Raw genomic sequence first — 21,408 nt, 5'->3', positions numbered from 1 at the left:
TTGAGTGTAAATCTTTTTTTTTTTTTGCTGCAAATATACAAACATGAGCCGAGTTCTATTGTTCAACAATGTGTTCTTCTCATTCACGAACAAATGTACCAATTCGGTCATCTTGTTCATGAACCACAGGCACCAGTTCGTTCAACTCGTTCATGAATGAGATTCTCTCTTTCTCTCTCTCTCTCTCTCTCATTCAGATTAAAAACAGCGACTCGGTCAGTGATGCGTTTTCATTCAACACATTTAACAAATCACATTAGTCATTCTTTGAGAGTAAAACTGTTCATAGAGCTACCTGGTTCACTGGGAGGAATTTCAGTGAACGAGAAATATGAGTAGCTCTGTAGTTGCTGTAGTGGTCTTGGTATCATCCTCAACTCATCTTTCTTTATATAGCATTTTAAACAAAAAAGATTGTGTCAAAGTAACTGAACAACATTCAGAAAGTTTCAATTTACCACATTAGAATGTAGGGAGGAAATGCTACTATCACATTAAAACTGCTGAATGTAAAACAGAGACCTCCTCAGAATTCAGGAAGTTCATTTACTCTCTGATGAATTGTGACGAACATTTGGTAGCAAATTTCTTTTTGATTTATCACATGGGAAAAAAGACTGTATATGTACAACACTAGTACGGAAATTTTTTATTTCCTCCAAAAAACAGGTTTTTGCAGACATATGTCTCAATAAGCATGCAGTGGTAATGAGAAGCTGATGCCAGTAGACACCCCACAAAACCTCAAGAACACAGCATATGCACAACAATGCAATCAAAGAATCTCACAAGATTACATTTTAATAGTGTTTTTTTTATTATTATTATTTTTTTTTTTTTTTTTTTTTATGAATTGGCTTACAAACAACCTGGATTCATATAGCATATCACTACATTCCCAGGCCTTGTTGTTTACGCAGGCATGACAGACATTGATTTAGCATGTGCCAACTTAGAGGAATCTGTGAAGTTTGCGTATCCACAGAAGATTAGCTACGGCACAACATTTCAAATGGGGGATTTTTATGTATCTGTGCTAGCTATAATAAACCCTGCACTAGTCAGTGATCCAGTCAGAGATGGTAAATGTGGTGTTTACATTGAATAATCATTATATGAGTTTACCTTATGGTACGAACCCAGAGTGTCCGCATCAGTAGGAAAGCGATAAAACAAGATTCTTCATATATATATATATATATATATATATATACTAATATAACAGTATAAATTGTGGTAAACAAGTGGTTATTATGCAGTTAACTGTACTATAAACTATACTACAATTGAAAAATATTGTAAATTGACAAACTGCTGGGCATGATGACGTTGAATGTCTCTGACAGCTCCAGTAGTCCCATTTAGCAACTTGTTAACAACCTTCTTTTTTAAGAAACGTAACAGTTTAAAAAAAAAAATCAGGAGTGGGGTATAACTGGTGTGTTTTATGTTGTGGAATAAAACGTGAAAGTATCTTGAGGCTGTGTGAACAATAGACCTTATTTTAGGGGATTTAACCAAAACTTCCATTCAAAAAACCTGTTGACTGTTTCTCAAAATGCCTTCTTCAGCGATCTTGCATCCTTGTGTTCTCGCTCTAAGTCATCTTTAACTGTCGAAGTTCAATTCCAATTCTTAAGAACGCAAATACAGAGAATGCACGAAAATACCCGGATGTGTTCTTGATATCGAGGATGCATCGGATGCAGACTTGCATGCTGAAATTGCTTGACTCCCCAGAAGTCATTGCGGCAAAACAACGGCAGAGGAAGGAAGTGCTAAACACAACTGTATGTTTTTAACGCCTTCTTAATGACAATTAACACAAATATGCTTGTACATATGTATATAAATTTACATAAGTAAATATCTGAGGTTGTTGACAAGTTGTATTTATTCCTCAGTAAACTTACTTAAGTATTTTGGTTAAACTAACTTATGCCAGTTAAGTATAAACTCATTAACCTGGCTTTAAGTTAACACGATGTTTGGAGCTGCAAACAGAGCTTACTACATTAAAACATGCTTAATTAACTTTTGGTTAGTCAGTTAAATAATCTATTTCTTATTTTACTTAGGAACCAATGAACAGACGAGACTACTTATCCAGTGGAGAGGAGCAAATGAAGCCATCTTCACTGGAAAAAAGGAACCCCTCCAAGTCTGGCTGCGACTAAGTAACACCAATTTTTATTTTATATACATTTTATTTCGAACTGTCTAATTTTACATCATAGTTTTCTGTTTTTGATTAAATGTTTGCTCCGTTCAGGGTTTTTGTTAAAAACACAGCCATTCCAGTTAGGCTAAACAGGCCAAAAAAAAGTGGAACAATCAAAAAGAGAAATATAAGACCACCATTTTTAATTGATGTATGTGTGTGTGTGTGTGTGTGTGTTTGATTATTTATAGGGCAGTGAAGGATAAATGTTTTCTAGTATTATTATTATTATCATTATTATGAGTTGAGGGACCCACCAACAGGGAAAGGGGTAGAGGCCGGATGAGTCACAGCTGCCTCTTGGCAGTGGTGTGCAGAAATGGATGCTTTGCTCCAGAGGCAGCATTTTATTAATGCTGGTGGCATAGTGGCTTCTTCCTCCTCTGCCCCTGACCCTGGATCACAGATGCCATTCAGGACAAGGCAGAGCACCTCAGAACTCAATGACCTTCTGAGGAAGCAAGCAGAAAGAGAAGAGGAGAGGGAAAGTCAGGCAGCTGCTGAGGAGGAAGAGAGAGAGGGCAGTCACTGAAAGGGCTGAGCGTTACCTTGCTCTTTTTGAGAAGCGTGTTGAGAAGCTTTGATAAAATTTGATGACTTGAATCAGTTATTAATCATTTATAATTACTTTGAATTATTTAAAGTTTATTTGCTACCGCACAAATTAATATCTGCCACCCACTCAGTTAACCTACACTAAATAATACAACATGAGTAATTGCCAATCCACCCCATAATTAATAAGAGGATTTTAAATATTCGTTTGAACATACCTGAGACTACATCTGAAAAAACGCAAAAACTACATGCATGCACACACTCAGAAGACACAGAAATCATCGTAATTGTATACCTATTTACAAACACCCTCCAGTGTGTTTTAAGCACTCCAATTGTGCGCTCAATAATGCACCTAGCTTTTGCATGGTGCTTGTTAAAGCGACGTTCAACACGACCTGGCAGTTAGAAACATTGCCAGTGACAATTTAGGTCAAGGTGTGTTGACAAGTGAAGCAACACAACAGGGCATATATGTTATTTTTTATGATGAAAAGTCTAAATTAATTGTGATGTGCAATGTGTGTAATGATATTAATATTTATGTATGTTGACTCGTGTGTGACATCACCAATTGTACGTGATTACGTGACCTCCCTAACAAGCCCCGTCTCTCCCCCTCACTCTGGAGGTGGTGTGATGTGTACGTGCGGTCAATAAACCCACAGATTATAAAGCAGTGCTCTTTGCCAGTTCATTTATAACACACGAGTCAACATGGTGTCAGAAGTGGGATCAACAGACTTTGAAGTTACTCCATCAATGAAGAACGAATCACTCTCTTCACTGTTTGTCTGGTCTGGTTCAACATTGTGGACAGTTCTGGTATAACCACGTTTTGCTTGGTTTGGTTTAGTGGACCTACAGCATTTTTTAAAGTGGTTCCACTTCTTGCAGCCGTTGCATTGTTGACCGAATGCAGGGCACTTATCTCTTTTGGCTGGGTGGTCACTACCACAATTGTTACAGTTCTTTATGATCGGCGGTGCTTTGCTATCTGGTTTGTGGTTTGATTTGGAATGTCTAGTCCTTCTTGCAAACGCCTGGTGCACAGCATTGACCGTCGCAGTTGTTGTTTGGAGTGTTGCAAGGTCTTTAGTGTGCTGTTCAGTTTGTTCATAGATCTGACATGCTGATATGGCTCTAGTTAAAGTAAGTTCTGGATCACGCAGCATTGATTTTCTTAGAATGTCACTGTTTACTCCACAAACTAGTCGATCACGAATGAGTTCGTCTTGTAATGTACCAAATTTGCAGCTTTTTGCTTTCAGCTTTAAATCGCTGATATAAGATTCAAAAGTCTCACCGGGCTTCTGTGATCTCATGTTGAACTTGTGTCGTTCCATTGTGATGTTAATATGGGGAGCGCAAATCTCGCGGAACTTTCTCTTTAAACAGTCAGGGTCTTCCCTTGACTCAGCCGGCGTAATGATAACGACACTGTCATTCTCACCGGGAACGCTCACCTCTTGTGCATAAACAAAGGACCGTTCACGTTCGATGGCTTCGGGACCCGCGAGGTTGAGGAAAATGAAAGCTTGTGTTCGACGCGGTTTGTCTCCATGAGCTGCAGCAATGAAGATATCAAACTCTTGTTCAAATATACGCCAGTTCTCTGCAATATTTTCATTGAAAACGAGAGGATCGGGTCTTCGGAATTCCCCTGCCATGGCTGGCGCGTGTGATGCAGCAGTTTACGTAGCTTAGCGGCTAGTTAGTTATTTACGAGTCGAGAGACTTGCATGGACACTTTTCCAGTGTAGACTAAACTCACTTTCGCGTGTAGTTGTAGGACACTTCTGACACCATGTTGACTCGTGTGTTATAAATGAACTGGCAAAGAGCACTGCTTTATAATCTGTGGGTTTATTGACCGCACGTACACATCACACCACCTCCAGAGTGAGGGGGAGAGACGGGGCTTGTTAGGGAGGTCACGTAATCACGTACAATTGGTGATGTCACACATATCAATGTACTACAATGTATATAATAATATTTATATAAAATGTTTGTTAAAAAAAAAAGTTAAAATGATAAAAGATTTACAAGTTAACGTCATTGCACACAGTGCAAAATTTTCGCATGCGTTTTTTCGTTTTCGTGATCCAAAAAATTCGTCACGCAGAGACCTTGCACACTGAGTCTGATGCGTATTAATCAATGCATTATGAAAAAAAATGCAAAACAATAAATAATGTCGTCTTCAAATAGTAAGGATGATTTTTTGTCCTCTCTCTTCTTAAAAGAGAAAAAGAAAGGAAATATATGGTCCATCCACTCCTGCGATCGTGTAGAGAGGAAGGAGAACTGCACCTCCTTATCAACAAGAGTGGGATTATCCAGACTGATTCAAAGTTTACTTTAGAATGTCAGTGGCTCAGTTTTATATTTTGCTAGCGATACTGCAGAGACATATAAAAAAAAAAAAAAAAAGATCACCAATTTCCGTGAATCAATTGATCCTGAACAGAGACTGGAAGTATGTCTAAGGTATCGTGTGCACGCACGCACACACACACACACACACACACACACACACACAGTTTACAAGGACTTGGTGTGTTATAATTATAGATGTTGTATAAGAATATTTGTTGTACTTTTGATACAAAAATTTTTGTATATATAATTGTAGGTATCTGAGCACTGGCAATTCATTCACCACCATTGCCAGCAGTTTTACGGTGGCTCTGAGTTGTCAAAACGTCTCTCAAAATGCATTTTTATTGCAGTCTATGGTTTTGACGGATGCGAAAACACAGAAAATTGACGGGCGAAAGTTTCAGAGGCAGTGTGCAAGCGTGATTGACGAAACATGAGGTCGAATTAATTTTTTGACGTGCGAAAATTTCGCATGCGAATTTTGGACTTTTCAAAGACCTTTAAGTATGAAAAATTAAATTTCACATGCCACTCTTACTTCCAATCAAGAACCTTTTTATTCCTGCATGTAAATATATATATATATATATATATATATATATATATATATATATATATATATATATATATATATATATATATATATAAAAACATAATATATGAATTGAATAAAGTTATATTTTATCTTGAACCACAAAAGAACTAGCCATGTTGAGGCTGCTTTCGGCGGATACATGATCACTGAGCTCCCGCTGATCGCATGGAGCTTGTCTCCGAAATCGGCGAAACACATTTTTAAATAGACGCTGTCTTTAAAAAATAAACCGCATATTTGAGTTAAACAACTACATTCTCGCCCAAACCCGGTTCTAGACATTTGGAGGCCCTAGGCAAAATGTATGTTGGAGGCCGCCCTGCCACACCTTCCTCCCCTCCACCTTTTAGAATTGACAAGTTCACATTTACACATCAAATTAAATAAAGATTATGCGTATTTGGTGAGCTGTCCGGGGGAGGGCTCCGGGGCTCTGAATTTTGCCCTGATCCAAGAGTATTAAATGGGAGTGGAGCACATTCAGTTAATCAACCCAATCAATGAGATAAGAGGTATATACTGCAGACTTACCTCTGCTCACTGACACTTTATCAGTATCCCTCCACCACCTCATCTCACTTTGATTTTAATAATCTCTTATTGGATGTAAACAACACAATCCAAAATACAGTGCAATCTAGTTCTAGATTATTTCTATCACAAACAGGGGTGAATAAGGTTTAACTATCTGAATATGCTCCTTCCGAACCTTGTTAATAAAACATCATGAAAAAAAAAAAACTTGAAACAAATATGATTCCTAACCATTTTATTTAAAGAAAAACCTGTTGAGTTAAAAAAAAAAATCTGAAAAGTAATCTGGACCAGAATTTATTATTCTCATTCCATGGCCACCTACAGAGGCACTCTTCTGCTTTTTTTTTTTTTAAAGCAAACTCATCAATAACTACTTCATAAGAAATCTGCTGTGTGAGTTCTCTGTTAATGCTGATTAAAGCAAGTCCACTGAGCCGTTCCTGAGTCATTGTGGCGCGCAGGTCATTTTTTACAAGCTTCAGTTTAGAGAAGCTTCTCTCGGAAGCTGCTACGGTTACTTGCAGGGTAACTGCAATTCGGAGAGCAATCCAGAGGTTTGGAAATATATCCTACAGTTGCTTCTGGTGACAGAATTTCCTTGTGCTTTTTGATGGTAATGGTGGAAGGTTGAGGATCTCTTCAGCCATTTAAATTCCAGAGATATCTGCATGTCCTTCCTTGCTGAGTGCTTTCTCAATGTCTTCACAGTATTTCTATTTCTGTAACTCTTGACATGGTTGCAACATCATTGAAATTCAAAAGGATACAAAAAGCGTCCCTAACATTTTCCATGGTCTGAAATCTCTCCTCAAGAGAATGAAGTGCTACATCCACAACTGTGTTAAAAAAAAATCACTTGAGCCTCATAAGAGAACTGCTTCCTGGTGTTACGCAGTCTCTTCTGTTTGAGAACTGCCTCTAGATTCATTTCTTCACATAGATCCTTTGCAGTTGCTTGTGCTGCAGCAAAGCCAGATGCCCTATACTGTGAGAGTGCTGCTTTGGTGGATGTAATCAAGTTTGAAGCAACGTCCAGTTGCATAAAAGATGACTGGAAAAGCTTATTGACCTGGGTGACAAGCGTCAGAATGTCACACCACACAACAGAACAAATCAAAAAGTGATAATACCCCAATTCTTCAGCAAGAGCTTGGGCCTCCACTTTAGAAACAGGGTCAGATAATACTACTACAAGCGCTTCCCTAACTTGGGCAACCTGGAACCTGACTGCCTGAACACTTTGCAATCTGCTCTCCCACCTTGAGTCACTCCATGATTTAAGAGTGAGGTCCACATATTTTTCCAAAATAGACCATCTCTGAGTGGATCATGAAAAAGGTGAATAGTTTCTGCAGGTGTCCAAAGAATCCAATGGCATCCTTTGAAGCTCTTGCAGCATCTGCTAGAACCAGGTTTAATGTGTGTCTCCCGCATGGGACAAACAGGGCTCTTGGGTTCTTTTCAAGCAGCCTGGCTTGTACGCCTTGCTTCTCGCCCTTCATATTCGACCCATTTTAATACTGTATGACTGACCTCGACAATCCATGAAGTCAATCTGAAGGTCCTTCAGCCTGTTTAGGATTACCGAAGACAGATTCTTGCCAGTTGTTTCTTCCACAACCAAGAATCCCAGAAAATATTAGTTTATTTCTAGCTCTGGCTGTAGTTCCACAATACGTATAATGATAGACATCTGTTCCAGGTGGCTAATGTCTGGTGTACAAGGATAATAGAAAAGTACTTTGCAGTGTGGATTTTGGCAACAATTTCTTTGGTAAGTTGACTACTCATCAGATTCAGTAGCTCATTTTGTATGTCTTTCCCCAAGTAGTGTGTGTGTACTTCCATCTTTCTCTGACTTGAAATGGTCCTCTTCGCACTGCCTCTGCTCTGTAACTTTGCGCAATCGTGTCAGGCCACAAGGCTAGATCAACAGGTTGAGCTTCGGGTACTATGCTTCCTATTCTACTTTCTGTTGATGTTCCAGGTCTGGCATTGTCTCCTCCAGACTCAATGACTTCTAGTTTATCACTACTATTGCATTCAACCTCATGGCTCCTCTCTGGCCCTACACTTTTTTTGCCCTGTAGTTGGTCTTCCTCAAAATCACGCTCTTGCTCCTGTCTCTCTTTGCCCTGTAGTTCTTCTGACTCACCACTGGTTTTTAGAAACCTCATCAATGATCCTACAACAGATAATGTTTAAAACAAATAATGTCAATAGAGAGGCTACATTTGTTTTTCTACACTGTAAAAAATTTTTTTTTCATCATTGCTTAATGTTCATTCAATGACAGTTTTTCTTTTATTAGTCAGGATTATTTTATTATTAATTTTTTCAGTAATTTGTTCATAGTAACACACTAACCCCTTATTTTGGATAATGAACAGTTTTGTTTTGATAGACTAAATATGTCATATTATGTTTTGTAGAGAAATACATTTAATGTGAATATACTATGCAGTGGTATGTTTACTGACTACATAGTTTGTAGAAGCCTTCAATACTATTGGGAAATATATTTTCTTATATTTGGGGGGTGGGGGGTGTAGACATAGTCTCATAAAAATATTTGCAGGAGTCTCATTTTTCATGATATTTTATTCAGATTTGAAATAGAAACTCACGAGACATGTGGCTTTCAACCCATTACTTTTCTAGATTGCTCCAGGACTCATTTCATGTATTTTTATATCAAATAAAAAAATATTTAAGAGTGGTAATAAAAAATTCAAGGCACTTCAGTGTCTATAACCTTTAATATTTTTGAGCATTTATCAAATCTGTTGATAAAAAGTGAAGCCCAAAGGGTCTTCTTTCTAAAAACACCAAAATTATGTTTGTAACACACTGAAGTAGGAAACTTATACAATTATAAGTTTGGTAGAGCACTTTCATCTGTGAGTCCCATAATGGGGGGTGCTGGCTAACATGTTAAAGGTCAATTAGTTGTACAAACTTTTGTGCATGTTTGATCAACAAAATATAATAAGTATAGTGAACTTTAATTAAACTTTCAATTTTGTGTTTAGTTGACTCGAAATATATTCTTAAATGTTAAAAACTCCATAAGTTTACAAAACCTGATAGTTGAAGTTGCTTTAAAAAAAAAAAAAAAAAAAAAAGAAACGTCAGTTTAAGGCAACCAGCTTCCGAAGGTTTTTGAGCTCTCAACTTTTTTTTTTTTGGTTTTGGTTTTTACAGTGCAGCTTCAGAACTTTAGGTTTTACTCAAGCAGTTTAAAGTTCAGCACAAAACTGTCAATCCAATATGAGTGAATTAATTTATTAAATGCTACTCAGTACAACATTGGTCATCAAAAAAATCTTTCAATGGACAGAATCACAATTTTTTTTTAATTTCATCAATGTTTTTTTTTGAACAGCAAGTTTAAATCACAAACCAAATCAAGTCATTTCATTCGCAATAAAATTCAATTACAATAGAATGTTTTTTTCAAGTTAAGAGCTTATTTGTCACATTTGTGTTACACAGTTAATTAAATTGGGAAAGACAAAATCACAAAATTCAAGTCCAAAATAATATGCAAAAATAACAACGGGTCCAGTACAAGCAATATAAAATTAACTGCAATGGTGATAAAAGTGTGTGCATAGCAACAGTTTGTGGCTCGCTGTCTTTTGGTTCTGCATTTTGAATAATGATATTTGCTTTAAAGTCTGTAATGGGAAAAGCTGCAATGTTTTTGACTTCTGTGACCACTGGATGATGAAATCAGATGTGTTTTAAAAACCACACTGGCTAAAAGGGGCACCTTAAAGTTTCATTATTTTTTTTTTAATAGCTCCTTATATGTTTAGAGTAATAGGGTGTTTCACAAAGTTCCTTAAAGTCACACAATTCACCATTCAATGTTAAGTGACTCTAACGTGAAGATTAAACGAGGTTAAACATGAGCTCAAACATTCTCAAAAACAGACAAGGGCAGGGGGGGTTGGGTCTTGGTAGGCCTAGTATGATTTACAGTTGTGGCAAGTGTAAAAATAGAGTCCAGTACTCTGGAAAGTGTCTTTGATCCCTGGCTCCTCTTCTTGTGGAGTCGGTGCAGGGTCACATGGCAAATGCCATATGATTTGGCCCTTCCCCTGACTGACTTTCCCTGTCTGATTTCATCGGAAGCCCTTTCCAGGACAGGAAATTGGACTCCCCTGTCTGTCTTCCTCTTTTGGCATGCTGTCTATCACACTGACTATCTTTATATAAAAAAAGATAATTACCTTAAAATGTGATTTGATGACATTTTACATTTTACATTTAATTTGACACTTGTTAGCCATTTCTATTTTTAGCTTACAAAACAGTGATTCTAATAATACTTGTTTGAATTCATAGAAATTTGATCCTATATTACAGACATCCCAAGTCTCCCGAAAGTTCCGGGAGTCTCCCGCATATTGAAAGCGGCTCCCTGAGACCCGCAAATTAGTTAAAATCTCCCGGAATCTAGACCGAGCGAGCAAAAGCGCGCATGCGAAACAGATACTGTGTTTCAAACAGTGTAGCGCGCACGGCAGAGAGAGAGGGAGAGGGAGCGAGAGCGAGAGACCTTGAGTGTGTGTGCTAATGTGCGTGTGTGCGAAGCGCATGTCAGACAGAGAGCATCCTGATTGGCCTGTTTCTGCAAATCAACCAATCAATTGTCAGTGTGGGCGGGCTTTCACCTCTTCTCCCGAACAAAAATAATCAGTTATAGTCTCTCTAGAAACACTGTAGTCTCTCTAGAAACAGGAGCACCATGGCAGAGGGAGAGTGCCACAAAAAAAGTATACAACACATTTTATGGCAGACTACAACAAAGTGTGTGTACCCCTGTCTTATAGATGTAAAACATAATGACAGTCTTGCTCAAGCATTGCCCATGGCAGGTTAAATGATTGCAAAAGGCATGTTGAGGTGAGTTGACAAGTTTAATTTCATCTGCATATTATTCAGGGATACCTCCCTGAAATGACTTTTTGCAGGTTGGGATGTCTGATATTAGCATCCAAAAAAGTACATCAGAAAGAAAAGTAATTATTTTTAACATCAGAAACAATCTTTTGTAGATAACTCCGTCAGGAAGATTCAAATGTGGCTCCCTTTATGGCAAAAATGGAGCGAAACTAACTGAGCATGTGCACAGTGAGTGTCATCACTCTAGGTTGTTTCTGATTGGAGGAATTCAAGGTGTTACAACCGTCCCCTGTTACAACTGTCCCTGGTCTCCCCTAACATACGTTTTTCATGGTGAATTACTCAACTCTGTACCATCTCCAGCGTAGTGGATGCTGACTCCAGATTGAACACATAAAAGGAGCCAAAAAAGACAGCGAAAGCATTGTCAAAGTTATGAAGTTATGAAGAACAGCAGACTACTCCCTAAAACAAAGGCATATTCACCTAAATTATTTCTCGTACCTAGCATGATCACCCGTGGTGTGGTAGACAATATCATCTCCTGCTCAACTGACATCTTGGTCGAGGTTGGCTGAAAAAAAAAAGAAAAGATTCTTAGATATTGAAAATAATTTCTATTTAAGGAAAAAAAAAGATTTCAACTTAGATTGATGTTGTAAAAAATCTAAAGAAAGAACTTTGTCATCCGAACTTCCCACTACTACACAGTGGTGTTTCATTTATGAATGAATCTGCATTTTCAAACAAATCTAGTGAGTCAATGACCCATTCAAAAAGACAGTCGCTTGCTTTGTTCCTGAATAAATCTGCCATTTGAACGAACTGACTGAATGAATCATTCAGTGACAAAGAGAGTGACTTGCTGTCCCCTACTGGCAGTTTTAGTTTAATTTTTAAAGTATTTTTTTAGTTATTTAAATCATTTAATTTTTCTATATTCAAAACCTTCTATTTAAAACATTAATCTCAGAACATATTGTTATCATGAATTTAAATGCATTCATGCCCCTTCACAGAGCCTCATTAAAGTCCCAGTTGCAAAGAACTTTTCTCCAGTGTTGTGAAGTATTTCCATGTGAAACGTAATATTAAATAGAGGGCAGGGTTTTACTTTATTTTTTATTTAATTTTTATCAAGTTTAAATAAAAAAATACCTAAGTGCTCCTAAAAAGAAATGTAAGTGTAAAGCACTGCAAGTTATGCATTACAATATGTTAATCACGTAATGCATCTGATAGTCTAAACATATACTTACAAAGCCAAAGATCCCCAGTGCTTGTGCTCTCCTGTTGACACAGGGAAAAGAGAAAAAGAAGAAACATTATTTTTCGTCAATGATTAATGACTAACGTTATATGAACATATCACAGATCTGGGATCACTTACACAATCAGATGACAATCAACACTGAAAAAAGGGAGAATAAAATCAGTTTTACCAATAATAAGCATAGAATATCTAAAATATTTTGCAATTAATATTTTTCAAATAATCTATTGGTCTGCCTTTACATTGCTTTAAAAGCGTTACTTTTCTAAAATGTCATATTTCTGTCACGTGCAGAGTGAATCGCACGGTGAACCAGGTAGTTTGCAGCATTCAATTATCTGTCGGTCCAATAAACCTCTTACATCGTGTCTAGACTGTTGATGAGAGGATTCGCGCGCCTGCATAATTTGGCACTGAATTAAAATGGCGTTATGAGCAGTGAATAGATTATGACTAACTTGAACACCTTTGATAGGTCATTGCGTTCAAGAGACCAGACAACTAACGTAACGTTATGTCTGCGAATGGCTACTGTTACGAATGGCTCGAGCGGTTGGAGGCTCCGATTGACAGAGGAAACAGTTGGTCATGGTTAACAGTGCTTTTTATTACGGTGCACAGCAACAGTCACTCAATAGTGGTGGGAAGAAAACAAAACAACAAAAAAAAAAACCTTAGATACAACAGAATATAAACTGCACCAAACATAAGGTCAAAGCAATCTAGATCAATAAACACAACCTGACCTGTATGTGCAACTGCCCTACATAAGCAGCACTTCCCCAGAGACTCTCTCCTCGCCTCCTATCTCTGCACTGTCCTGCTAACGTTCTGGAGCCATTTTATAGGCCCGACTCCTCCTACTCCAGAACATACCATATGAAAGGTAACACGTTTCACCTAAATCATACGAATACATACTGAAAATAACAAAAACCATCACAAAAATAAAATACAAATAAACATACATACAAGAAAAAGTCATATACAAGTATACATATTCAAAGGAAACAAATAACTTGAGAAACCTTCCTCCCTTACAGCTATGAGAATGGACTCTCCGGTGACATCACTCACAGGAACAAGATGGCGGACACAAAGACCTATAAATAGACTGGATGTCTAACTGAACAGGTTTGGCAAATGACTCTTGGAAATAACATGGACAAATGCACTGTGGTAAGCATAATCTGCATCTCTCTTACACTGTATTCAATAAACTATGTGAATCAAATACTTGTAGTGGTGATTTATTTCTATATATGTGAAAAGACAATTCTATTATGTGATCATCATAGGCACTCATGTTATGGTTGCTAGTTCTCACATAACTCAGGTAAAACTACATACAGGACATCATACAGCCAATTTACAACACACAGTGACATAGAATGTTACACAAGTCCATGCCTACATGAATCTATGTCGGCTAACAGACTACAATACATGACACCGGTGTATGTGTGTGTAGTCCATGCATAATCGCAGGCTCACCCTGTGACAGCTACATTGATGCTCACCACTGTAAAACGCGTTGTAAGATTAATTTGCCATTCTCCAGAGAGTGAACACAAATAAGCACTAATATACACTGGAGCGTTTGCCAGTGTATATTAGAGAAACTGCGAAAGAGTGCGTTTGAGAATTCGCGCCTAACATCACACACATTTAACGGCATTCATTTAAATGACGAGTAAAATATACCATAACTGGTTGTAAAAAATACGGTAAACCATTGTTTGTGTAAATACTACTGTAGCAGGATGCAGTTGTCTGGCTCATGCCTCCCTAAGTGACGCTTAATTTGCTGCAGCTGTGAGTGGTTCTGGGCAGTTAACTTTGAGCCAATCGCGAGGACTACTCCCCTTTATAAACCGGGACTTTTCTTTTGACAAATGATGCCACCGGTACGCGACTTGTCTTGTTTACCTGCCCAGCGACCTGATGTCTGCCTGGTTACCTGTCTACGGTAGTGCCGCAGGTATGGTTAGCTTCGTTTCTCTTTCCACTCGTTAACTTTATAATGTGAGCTTATAGGGAATGTTGTATGCTATAGAATCCCCGGTCTGGCAGCAGCCCTTTCACCAGCTGAGTGTGCGCCCTGTGATCAGCAATCAGAGCTCAGGGCCTGTGACGCAACGTTGTTAATCATAGGGAGTGCTATTTAACCGGGGGTGCGGCCGCCATTTGGCTATATCGATGCTGAACAACTGCTGGCTTGCTTCTGTTTTTCCTGTTACGTCTGGTGTACGGACTTTCGTCGTACCCGGTGGCTTTGTTCACCCGGGATCTATGATTATTGGACCTATGGTTAGCTCGAGTTTACAGACGGCTGGCTGGCGTGTTACACTATTGCTGGTTCAACTCCGTTTGATTCTTCCAGTTTAACGCTGTTTTGATCCTTCCTGTTATTGTTGGGAATCCGTGGTTGAGTGTAAAGTGTGTTTGCTGGGCTAGCTGGCACCACTTTAATTGTTTTGTTTTTGTCTATATTATTTCTGCAACCTGTTTATAAGTGTTTTTGTGTAAGTTGTTTAACTTTCAAGTGTCCGTTTTTGTCCAGGTGCTGAGAACTGCCAGTGGGAGCGGTGCCCCTTGCGGTGGTGGGTCCCTTGGTGTGTGCTGTGGATTGTGTTCACCAAGTGTGGTCATTTCCCTTGTGTTGCATGTGTGAATTCAACACGGGTGATTGGGGTGTCTTTTATGAATGCTCATTGCTCGAGCCACTAGTCTCCCACTGGTAAGATTCCGCCCTGTTCTCCTCTTCTCGTGTGTGTGTGTGTTTTGGTTTTTGATTTGGTGTACTGTGTATTTTATTTGCTGTGAAGATTCCCTTCTATGTTTGCGGTGACACTTGTGTGTTTTTAAGTAAAAATAAAAGATTTTTTTTTTTTTTGTACTGGACCACTGTCTCTGGCTGATCCATCCACGAACTTGAGTGCCTGGTTAGAACAAGATAAATTCTTTGGGTGTAACTCCCATTGTGGCGTAGTCTGCTACTGTGTATCCCTCCTGCCACACTACATTGGGTCCATCTGGAAAAGGCAGTCAGTCAACTGTATGACATTATGGGATCTGAAAGCGGCAGTTTGAGGAAAACTAAAAGTTCCTTCAGACTGTCCTGTTAATAATAGCCTATTAAATTGTATTATTTACTTCATAAATTTATTTTATAAGTTACTTTTATAAGTTACGTAAACCATTACCAATATCAATTAAATATAGCTAAATTTAAGTAAAAAGTACATACCTCAAAACTCACAGCTGGCGATCCATTCTAAGAGACATCAGTTTTGCGCGCACTCGACATGTCACACAAACGTCAGTTTACATTCTGCCAGGTTGTTGCGCGGGCTTTGCACGTCAGCAACAATTTAAAATTTGTGCGGTCTAAGCAAAGTTATTATTAAATGCCTAATTTCCCTGTACGGGAACTAGTTTTAGATTAATATTATTAGGGCCCGAGCACCGATGGTGAGGGGACCCTATTGTTTCTGCTCAGTTTATTATTATTATTATTATTATTATTGTTGTTTTTTATTGGAGAAAATGCTACTATTAAAATTAACATCCAGTGTGTGAAATGAGAATGATTTTATGATTTTCATCTGCAGAACAAGATGGAAAGAACTATAAAACATTATCATATGACATTTTAATAGACCTAAAACATGAATACAATATGCATATAGCCCTATGAGTAATAAAAGTTGTCGACACAATGACAAAGGCAATGATTACAACTTAATTGTATGTATAGAAATCTGTCTTCATTTACAGTAGCACTACTGCTTTTGTGTAAACAGTAAAGTACTGTAAATGACCATATATAAAGTAAGTTACTGTAAAATTCATACAAAATACCCACAATGCAGTGCATATTACAGTAGTTTACCGTAAATATTATAAATGGTATTTTACTGGGCTTTTTGGCGGTAAGTTACTGTAAAATTGCGACAAAGTCTAACAGTGTAGATAGTTTATAATTGTTATATAATTATAACTTGCAATTATAATATAATGATTCTACATAATTTTTTGTTACATATAAATGTTCAAGCAATATGCACACTATCGATGTAAGACATTTATACATTTTTCAAAATGCATAACATTTCAAAGAATATTTACTGTTGTGTCTATATGGTGAAAAACACCCTCACTGTTTTAATAGTTGGTGCTAAATGCTTTAGTCTTCATACATACAGCAAAAGCAAGCCAAAGGCAACAGTGGTAAATAAAGAAAAATCATTAAAAACCTTTGGAGAAACCAGACTAACCAAAAACACTGGGGACCAGTTCTTCTCTGTCTACTCAGTCTGGACATTTGGTACAATGTCAATGGTAGTTAACAGTGTAACTGCATTGATTCAGCTGTAAGGTTAAAGGTTAATTGTGCCATGTAAAGGCAGTATCGTTGTTTTCTCTGTGACCCAGGTGAGGCATGCAGTGACAGTGAAGAGTGCTAAGGTGCAGTCATCCATTCATGAATCCTTGCTGTTTTGCTGAAACTGGAAACAGTTCATCCAATGTGAAGTCCATTGTGGAAGATTGGGGAATCATCAGTCTCAACGTTTTTCGAGAGTGTCTCCGGACAGAGCTTCGGTGGTAAAGAAAAATATACAAATGTTTAGGAACTTATCTATATATAATAATAACAATAATTGTTTCCTCTCTGCCGGTGTAATATACAGTATGCTGGAAGACTTTCTTGACATCACGCAGAATAGGCTCAGAATACAACAGAAGCAGGAAACATCAAAAATCACTGTTAAGCGTAGAGCATCGCTTTACTATCCTTGCAAAAATCAAGTTATTATTTATGTGTATGTTGTTATAAAAAAAAAAATCAAACAGACATAAATGTAATCTGTTAAACTCAGTCTATTTTGCATTCAAACATTGCTTTAAATTAAGAGACAGGTGATTTATTTGAGCAGAGCTTGTTTTCTGCCCCCACTATTTGGAAAGGCTAATACGAAAATACAAATTTATCTAGATAGAATATTTTCTATTAAACAAAAAACTACTGCAATGAAATTCTCCTTTTGATTTATTGTGCCTTAATTGCGTTATTAATTGCCTTAATTGCCTATTAATTTCATTCATAATTATTCACTTACTGAACGCTATTATAAAAGTATATGTGTTTGTTTATGTTAAAAAAAAAGATAAACATGAGAAAAGAGTCGTATCTTCACTTAAAATGCATCTTGAACAATCGGGTCCCACTTAGCGAGGACCCCTATTATTGTGCCTTAATTTACTATTAATTTCATTCATAATTATTCACTTACTGAATGCTATTCTAAAAGTATATGTGTTTGTTTATGTTAAAAAAAAGATAAACATGAGAAAAGAGTCGTATCTTCACTTAAAATGCATCTTGAACAATCGGGTCCCACTTAGCGAGGACCCCTATGACACCGGCTGTCGCAATGCCTTGGCGCAAGATGCAACGGGGGCAGTTGTCCCGAACGAAGGACACGAGACAGTAAGTAATATACACTAAGAATCTTAGACTTGTTAAATGTCTATTTATTTAGATTTATATATATATATATATATATATATAAAACACACACGCATATATATAAATATATAAAATCTTGTTTCTTGTTTTTAATTAAAATTATGGCGGCACAGTTTGCTTTGTATGCCGAGGTGAAATACTACTTGGAGACTGGAAATTACCACGAGGAGAGTGAGATCTGATGTTGAAAGGAAGAGAGTTGTGAGACGTGCTTCAAAGAAGTTCAAGGTTCAGGGTAAGGAAAAGAGAATACACAGAGATCTTTTCTGACCATAACAACACCTGCAAAGCTATAATATTTTTATATATTTTTTATTTTAATTTTTGTCTAATACTGTAATTCAAGATTAAGTACAATCAAACAGAGTTTTCAAGCTGCAGTATTTTCACAATTAATAAAATTACTTCATGATAAAATTGCCCAGTCCTACTACTGGCTAGGCATTATGGAGGACATCAAACAATGGGTAAAATGTATGGACAGTGTTTCATACTGATATTTTTCTGTTATGTGAAATGTTTCTAACACCTAATCATGTGCTAGATTTACCACTGTCCACAGTGTCAGCACAATGACACTATTAAAACAGTGGCTCCAGTAATGCAAACTATTAAGGTGACTGAACCTTGGACCATCATAGGGATGGATTTGATGGGGCCATTTCCAGTCACTCCTCAGGGAAACAGTTATGTCCTCACAATGACAGACCTCTTCACAAAGTGGGTTATTGCTGAGCCATTGAAGAATAAGACTGCACCTGAGGTAGCAGCGGTGGTTTAGGACCAACTGTTTGGATTTGGATTGGTGGAAAGAATAATCACAGACCAAGGGAGGGAGTTTGTGAACCAGGTTATTATTATTTTTAACAAAGATTTGTATTATTTGTAAAATGATGTGATTAATACTATGCTTTTCATACCTTTCTGACATCAGGTCAACGAGGATATGTTAGAAAGTCCTGGGTGTGACATCAGCTTACCCCCAGTCTAATGGACAGGATGAGAGGACCAACCAGACCATTAAGAGGGCATTGTCTAAGTATTACAACGACAAGCAGAATGACTGGGACAAACATTTGAAAGGTGTGGTGTATGCTATCAACATCTCAAAACAAGGATATGGAACTGTTCCACACTTGAACAGCTCTGTGTTCTAAGGTAATTTTTGGTACAAAGTTGAATTGCATTGTCAAATAAATGCTATAATAATGAAAGTGAAAAAATAGTGACATGACATACAGCCAAATATGGTGACCCATTCAACCCATCCAAAGTGCACACACACACACAGCAGTGAACACACACACCCGGAGCAGTGGGCAGCCATTTATGCTGCGGCAACCAGGGAGCAGTTAGGGGTTCTGTGCCTTGCTCAGGGGCACCTAACTGTGCGTTCACACCGCCGGCGTCGAGAGCGTCAAAAATAGCTCTTGCCGCTCTGCTCACGACGCTGCAGAAAGATTCGTGAGCGCTCAGGCGCTCTGACGTAGATTGAATGCTTTTTTTGTATTTAAAGCGGCCGCAAAGCAAACAAGCTTGTTGATCTCGTGCAGACTAACCACAAGGAGGGTAACGTTATAAGTTAACCTCATTAAATATTGTTATGGACAAAATATTAAGATCCTTTACTTAAAATGAACAATCTCAGACACCTTGGTCCACGTATCACTTTTAATAAATTTTTTTATGTCCCTGTACGCAAACAGGGACACATCATAGATTATTGCAAACGTGAAACAGCAATAATAAACCTGTCCTCCATTGTGCTTGGGAACTAATGTGGTCGGAGATGCGTTCTCTGGAATCCTCTCAAGCGGTGGATTCTACGCTCCGATTGGTTGCTGTGTCATAGCTCATTACCATAAAGTTGCCTTGATTTCAACTCTCCTCGACGCTCTCAACGGCCACGTCGCGCCGCGCCGCTGCTCAATGCCGGCTTACATTGAAAATGAATGACTTCCGGCCACTTTGACGCTCTCGACCCCGGCGGTGTGAACGCACAGTAAGTCGTGGTATTGAAGGTGGAGAGAGAAGTGTACATGCACTCCCCCCACCCACAATTCTTGCCAGCCCGAGACTCAAACTTGCAACCCTTGGATTGCAAGTCCAACACTCTAACCGTTTGGCCACGGCTGCCTAACGGTTAATGAAATGCACATTTTAATAACTAATTATACATTTTATTCATAAGGTTCTGAACAATATAGAAAATGCCAAGCAAAAGCAAAAGGAAAAATGTGAAATCATTTCACATCCATGAAGGGGAAGAAGTACTAAAAGCCAACAAGCGAAAAGAGGGGCACAAAGGTGGACGCTTGGAGAGCAACTGGACTGGGCCTTTTCTTGTGAAAGACATTACGAAGAAAGGGCTGGCTACCCTTTCTGACAAATCAGGCAACATTCTCTGTCAAAAAACAAATGTTTCTCAACTGGAACCCTTTCTGAGATGCAATATCAAGATGGATGGTGAGAAATGCCATGTATTTCTATTTGTGGATCTTTCTTTTTAAATAAAAATGTTATGTTTCTCCTTCCAGTGCACCGGTCATCCATCCAGAGGGCTTCTGTGCCTACAATCGGACACTGGAATAGGATCAAGCATCCCTGCCACATGACAACTGGATAAGTGGCTTGGAGAATGGATAAATAACACTTATTGTTACAAAGTAGATTTAAATCAGTAATTTGAGTTCTGTTGTACCAAAGTGCAAAGTTACAGAAATACAAATAAAAAATTCTATAGATTTTAAAAAATAATTTGTGAAAAATCCAATGTGTTCACAGAAATCGTTCCATTTTCCATTGATCACTTAAAAATTTTGGAGCTGGAAGAGGTAGGATAACAGCAGGCTCCATTTAAATTAGAGCGATTATATAAATTATTGTTATTATTTTTTTAAGGAAATGTTTCTGAGAATAAACGAGGAAATGGATCGGATGATTAACTTTGCTCGATGTAAGGCCACACTGTAAGATTTTGAAAGACTGTGTCCACAAAAGAAAAGTTTTCCATGGCTAAATGATGACGTTAGTATCTATATTTTAACTACTTTTATCTGCTAAAGACATAATTGTGACGAGTGGGGCGGGCCGAGAGCCCGGTGGAGTGATTGCAGATGAACAACACCTGCGACACTCACCGGTCTCGAGTCCCATGGAGGAGATTGGAAGGATACAAAAGAGGAGCGACGACAGTGAAGGACGAGAGAGGACCAGGCCTGGATTTAAGTTGTGTTTGGGTTTTGTTTGTGTGGGGTAGTCGTCCGTGAGGGGCTGTCGCGCTGTTTTGTCTTTACTTGATTATTAAAGCTTATTTGACTGTACGCCGGTTCCCACTTCCTTCCAACGAAAGAACGTTGTTACAATAATGAAATCACTTCATAACATTAATA

At 38.0% G+C, this 21,408-nt stretch overlaps 2 long non-coding RNA genes across 2 annotated transcripts; one reads left to right on the top strand and one right to left on the bottom strand.

Moving 5' to 3' along the window:
• Positions 1-2,176: 2,176 nt before the first annotated feature.
• LOC127952302 (uncharacterized) lies at positions 2,177-13,985 on the bottom strand. Its single transcript, XR_008152897.1, has 5 exons — positions 13,230-13,985; positions 12,601-12,621; positions 12,470-12,500; positions 11,715-11,784; positions 2,177-2,672 (listed from the first exon to the last, which is right to left on the bottom strand). It is a non-coding gene; the product is annotated as an uncharacterized LOC127952302 (long non-coding RNA).
• A 3,842-nt stretch (positions 13,986-17,827) lies between these two features.
• Positions 17,828-21,117, top strand: LOC127952301 (uncharacterized). Its single transcript, XR_008152896.1, has 6 exons — positions 17,828-17,977; positions 18,130-18,251; positions 18,658-18,866; positions 18,951-19,174; positions 20,208-20,482; positions 20,554-21,117. It is a non-coding gene; the product is annotated as an uncharacterized LOC127952301 (long non-coding RNA).
• The last annotated feature ends 291 nt before the right edge of the window (positions 21,118-21,408 follow it).

This window comes from Carassius gibelio, chromosome B3 (genome assembly GCF_023724105.1).
Source record: "Carassius gibelio isolate Cgi1373 ecotype wild population from Czech Republic chromosome B3, carGib1.2-hapl.c, whole genome shotgun sequence".
Taxonomy (NCBI): Eukaryota; Metazoa; Chordata; class Actinopteri; order Cypriniformes; family Cyprinidae; genus Carassius; species Carassius gibelio.
The sequence above is the reverse complement of the archived record's forward strand: the minus strand, read 5'-3'. Positions and strand labels throughout refer to the sequence as shown.